Source organism: Etheostoma spectabile, chromosome 6 (genome assembly GCF_008692095.1).
Source record: "Etheostoma spectabile isolate EspeVRDwgs_2016 chromosome 6, UIUC_Espe_1.0, whole genome shotgun sequence".
NCBI classification, from domain to species: domain Eukaryota; kingdom Metazoa; phylum Chordata; class Actinopteri; order Perciformes; family Percidae; genus Etheostoma; species Etheostoma spectabile.
The window spans coordinates 23,664,684-23,670,628 of NC_045738.1; the positions used below are offsets into that span (position 1 = coordinate 23,664,684).

At 40.7% G+C, this 5,945-nt stretch overlaps 1 protein-coding gene and 1 long non-coding RNA gene across 5 annotated transcripts in view; one reads left to right on the forward strand and one right to left on the reverse strand.

Moving 5' to 3' along the window:
* LOC116690692 (furin-like protease kpc-1) overlaps nt 1-5,945 on the forward strand; it is a 298,529-nt gene that overhangs the window by 260,035 nt on the left and 32,549 nt on the right. The window lies entirely within an intron of this gene.
* LOC116690709 (uncharacterized) overlaps nt 46-5,945 on the reverse strand; it is a 17,867-nt gene continuing 11,967 nt past the window's right edge. Inside the window, exon 3 of the long non-coding RNA XR_004332341.1 lies at nt 46-163. This is a non-coding gene — a long non-coding RNA (uncharacterized LOC116690709). The remainder of the gene's footprint in view (nt 164-5,945) is intronic.

A 5,945-nucleotide genomic window follows, 5' to 3' on the forward strand; every position in this document is an offset into this window, starting at 1 on the left:
CGCGCGACAAGACAGACACAGTCTTTTTCATCAAACGCAGTTTTTGCAAGTTCCCGCAATTTCATTGCAGAAAACATGCATAAATACCCCGAGTATTCCATTGCAGTTTTTAAGAAAAGTGCCGCATAATCAAGGATTTATGCCCGCAACAATCACAAAAAAACTCTATAAAGTCCATATGCTATATGGTTTTAGGTCGTTGTAAAAACGCATTGGCATCATGCGCATGTCGGATGGTGCAGGCAGCACGGATAATGTTGATCAAATATCATTATTTAACAAGTTAAATTATGTACAGTACCGGAATGGGAAAGAAGGGCTAGTCCCTTTATCTTGGATCTTTACACATGCAGTCATTTGATGGTTTTTGATATTTTCGGTGCTGTTGCAGGAATAAAAATGCAGAGGCACGCATTAAATTTCAAATTGATTCGTAGAGAGGACGAGGCAAGAGGACACAGGAACAAACGGGACTTATGGACACGACAGAAGGAGCGCTGGCAGAAAGTGAAGTGTGTGAACTAGAAAATGGAGGCCCCGGGAAGAGACTTTCACTGGACTATGTGCCGGATCGGTGTTTAAAAACTCAAGGGCACCAGTGGAGGTGGGGGGTGAGGAGGAGGGGGAGGGGGGGGGGGGGGGGTGTCTGTGGGAGCCTATATTGATTGTCATGATGACAATTGTCAAAGAGCGCCGTGGTGCTGCTGGAATAAAATGGGACTGAAGGGAAAAGGGAGTGTTGGTGGCTCGAGGCTCGGCTGACTTCCAGCGCTGTGAAGGGGATGAGACCGCAGGGGCTGGGAAATCCATGCTCGCTCCTCTCTCTCTCTCTCTCTCTCTCTCTCTCTCTCTCTCTCTCTCTCTCTCTCTCTCTCTTCTTCCCTGTGCTCGCTCGACCGCCATCTGTGGTGCCTTCACTCGGTGCTTCCACTCTTTATCAGTATTGCAGGCAGGATAGCACAATTGGAATATGCTTATCAGCAATGCACAGTATGGATCTAAACCGCACGATGATTGTGAGTTAAATATAGAATTGAAAGCAATAATGTATAATCATTCAATATCTATGATAACCTTCAGGTTCATTTATAAGCAGATAAATAGAATGTAGAATGATTCAACCTATGTCCTTGATTCCTTATTTCTCTCTCCACTCTCTCTCGCTGCTCTCAACCCCTGTCTCTCTCTGTTCTTTCTGTCTCTCTCAATCTGCCCATCTCTCTTCTCCTCTCTCTCATCTCTCGTCTCCCTCTGTCTCTTCTTGTCATTTATTGGAAACTGTAAATTAGATACCATTAAGTATACCATTATTTAGGGTTTTAGTTTGAATGGTCATTTCAACAAATATAGAATTCATGCTGATAGTTTGCATCTTTTTAGCCCAGAGTTTTAAGAAGAGATTATTGTCTCCACCCCAACAACAATGGAGATGAATGGAATTTTCTTGTGGTGGTAACCGTTATATTAATAACAAATTTTGTGTCTGATGACCTTGGGTCACACGGATCAAGGTTTTCTAAACAAAACTCATCATCAAAGAATGGCGCAGATCCAACCTTTGGCAAGTTGTGGGGGGAGGGGGGGGGGATGTTAAGGGGGGCAAGTTCCATGATACATATCATCAACATACACAGTAGGGAAGGCAAAGACATGTCTCCGTTCACAGGTAAAGTAGGACCATTAACATTACAGCTGCAGTGTTTAGCATTGCACATTAGCCTAGCAGCTAGCAGCTTACAGCGTCCTTCTGTTTATAGTAGAGCCGATATTATTGGCCGTATTCGGCATTTCCCAAACTATCGCTATCAAATTTGCTAAGGCTGATAAAAAAAAAAAAAAAAAATTCAAATTAAGGAATGAATTTAAAAAAAAAATAAAATAAAAAACAACGGTCAACATGTTGTGAGTCTTGGCATGAGTTGTTCACAGAGGACGCTACAACGTCCCGTTAGTGATGGCGTTGCATAGTCTTGTCCACAAGGACGCTCTACAACGTCCCTGTTAGTGATGGTGTTGCATAGTCTGACCACGAGAGCGTCTACAAGTCATGTTAGTGATGGCGTTGCATAGTCTGTCCACCAGAGGACGCTCTACAACGTCCCTGTAGTGATGGCTGTTGCAGTCTGTCCACAGAGGACGCTCTACAAGGTCCTGTTAGTGATGGCTGTTGCATAGTCTGTCCACCAGAGGACGCTCTACAACGTCCTGTTAGTGATGGGTGCTAGTAGTGTCCACCAGAGGACGCTCTACAACGTCCTGTTAGTGATGGTGTTGCATAGTCTGTCCACCAGAGGACGCTCTAAAACGTCCCTGTTAGTGATTGGCTTGCATAGTCTGTCCACTAGAGGCGCCTCTACGTCCCTGTTAGTGATGGCGTTGCATAGTCTGTCCACCAGGGACGTCTTACAACGTCCCTGTTGGCAACACTAATTATCTATTTTTTGATATTGTGTTTTTTTCAAAGGACTTTAAGTTTCATATCTAAGTTTGTATTTATACATTTTATTCATCAGAAGTTAATATATTTTGACGTTCTGTTGTGACAATAAAACAAATTGTATCATATATTTAGTGAGATCCATAAATAACTACAAATACTAAATGTTAGGGAAATCGGTTTATGTTTGTTACGTTAGTTTTAAACATACTGTATATTGGCCGATATATCAGAATATCAGATATCAGTTTGGCTCTAGTTTATAGCTTTATCCCGATAAAACAGCACAGTTGAACTTAGCCTGCATGGACGTTTCGTAGCCTAAATCAGAGCGGCTTATACGGTAGAGAGAGAGCCGCAGCGTGCAACATGTGCTGTACGTTAAGTTGCTTAACGTGCACGCAAAAGCATTCTGGGAAAGTCGTCAAGAAGCTGGCCGAGCTCATCGGTGTGCAAAGGAATCTTGAACGCGAAGTGACTATCCATTAGATGAAATATTTCAAACTAGCCGCTGTTGATCTGAAATGAAGACAGATTCAGCAGCTGGTGGCCTATTAGCGCTCGGCACTGACGTCACTCACTTAGGGCACCATGCTGTTCTTGCTCTAATTTAACGCTACTCTCGTAAGGGGGGGTGCGGTATACGCACTACTGCAGGAATTTCTTGCTTTGCAAAAAATTCCATACTGTCCAGCACTAGCGTGAGCACCAAACTTCCACCATTTCACCATTTCACCATTCACCACAGGAGAGACAAGATCCCAAATCATGACAATCATGAAAAAACTATCTCCTCATTAGATCTATATAGGGTAGAGAAAAATCTTTTAACCTATTGGATATAGAACTTTAATTAGTAACTATGACGCGGCAGCATTTCTGCATTATTATGCTAAACTGGCATAAATCGCTTTCCCTTCCACCCACATGGCCTCATACTGCCATGCCCACAGGCTGTGTGTGTGGTGTGGTGTGTGTGTGTGGTGTGTGTGTGTGTGGTGTGTGTGTGTGTGTGTGTGTGTGTGTGGTGGCAGCGGTCTTGAGCAGAGTATCTCTGATTCCCAGAGGACGTTTACTCTCAAAGCGACTGTGACTAGCGGTGCTGTAGGAAATAATAGCACTATTTAGCCTGCAGCAGTGGGACGCACACACACACACACACGCACACACCACACACACACACACACACAACACACCACACCACACGCCCACACACACACACAACACAAACCACACACACAACACACAAACACAGCACTCTTGCAGGCCATGACGACAGATCATATGTGTTTACATCATATCCTCGATGCCTTGTCTGGAGTCACTCACACAAACACACCACTAATATTAATAGAACAATAATGGAACAACCAGCAGATATTCTAGGAAGTATGGAGTTTGATCAGTGCATGCAGCAAGTAGGAAACAATTATATTAGCCAATCAGTGTATTTTACTTTGATGGATATGATGCAGTTGGTTTTATTGCATATTCTCTAAAGAAGTTATCCACATTATCGGTTTTCTGTAGGACTTCTTTGAATCTGATTCATGTACACCTCAATATTTTTATAATGATAGTTTATCCTGAGTTGCAGGGACTGTGATGGACAATTTAGTTTATAAGTGTTTTACAAATTCGATTTATCTCATGTGTTTATTTAATATATTAATATTTATATTCAAGTACCTATACGAAGACTACCTCAAGAGCACTTGGCAGTGCCCAGGAGGTGGACTGGCACCCCTCCACCTACCAGTCCACCTCCTGGGCACTGCCAAGGTGGCTCTTTGCAAGGCACGAACCCCAACAGCTCGGGGCGCCTTTCCATGGGCAGCCCCCACTCTGACATCTCTCCATGTATAGGTACTGAGCATGTGCGTGTATTCAGGCCTGTGTGTAAAATAACAACAGAGTGAAAATGTATACATTATTTATTAAAGGTCAAAATATCAACTGGTGACAGGTGTAGTACAAAAATATTAGCATCATCTCTTAAGTTCGCAAATCAACACATAGCTGCTTCCTTAAAAAATAACTCCAACTGCAATGTGAATTAATGCAAAAGTACTACTACTACTTAGTACTACTAGGACTCAGACTACTAGATATTGTAAGTACCTCTGCACCCTTTAAATGATGGTAATGTCAGGAGGAAATTTTGAAATGACAATGTCTTATTTGTCTTTAACCCTTGTGTTGTCTTCCCTTTGACCATGAAAAGGTTTTTTTTTTCCCTTATCTCAACGTTTTGTTGCTTTTTACGCCGTTTTTTTATGAAGTTTGTGTACTTTTTGGTATTTTTGATTTTTTTTTTTCATCGATTTTTGTCACTTTTTCCAACATTTTTCACCCGTATTTTGACTTCCTTTATTTTGGACATAAAAACAACTTTGAAAATGGGTCAAATTTGACCCAAAGACAACATGAGGGTTAAATGCTGAATATTAACCCATTTTTTAAAGTTTATTCGGTAACACTTTACTTGATGGTATCTACAGTGGCTTGCATAATTTTACACGGAATTTTATTTTTTTTTATGAAAAAAAAAAAAGATGAATAAAAAAACATTCTTGAGATTGGCATGGTGTTAATTCAGCTAGCATAACAGATGGTTTGATTTGCATTGAGAGTTGATCTGATGGAAAGTTTCTCATGCCAATCTTTATTATGGTGAATAAGAGTAGTGATGGGGTGGGGGGGGGGGATTTTGATTCCAAAGGCCAAGGGAACTAAATCAGAATGGAAAGTATCCTGATCCATGAAATAACTGGCCTTTAATAACAAAAAACGTGCCTGCCTTTATGGGAATTTAACATAGGGGTGTCTATTTATGCCCCCTGTATTTTAAGAAAACATTTATTTATTTACAATACATCATTCATTCACAAAGAAAATCGGTGTCCTTAACCCTCGCGTTGTCCGCGGGTCCAATTTGACCCATTTGAAAAAAAAAAAAATCTTTATCATAAAAGTGTCTTTCAACCAAATTTTCAAAAAAATAATTTGGCTTGTTCCACACAACGCTCTTCACAAGTAAAATAAATTATCGCCCCACCGCGTTCTTTAAATTTGGACGTTTTATATTACAATTATATAGCATTCAAAAAACGTTGTTTTATGAAAGACTATTGAAAGAACGGACTAAAATGTCCCAAAAAAAAGTTGAGGGGGGGGGGGGGGGCAATGACACCCACAAAAACGTCAAAAGGTGCAGAAAAAGACATCAGGATAAAGACAACCAAAACGTTAAAAAAAAAAAAGTTTTAATTTTGACCCGGAAAAACAAAAAGTTGCACAGTCGACGGAACGACAACACAAGGGTCAAAAGTTCGGATTTTCCAAAATCTTTTGAATAAAGGCATTAAGATCAATATCCAAAAGATGTTTTTTTTGTTCCTCTTGTTAATCAACTTTAGCCTGAGTGTGTAAACTTATGCAAGCCACTGTATATAAAATGTAAATGTAAATGTGCTGTATTTATATAGCGCTTTTCCAGTCTTAACAA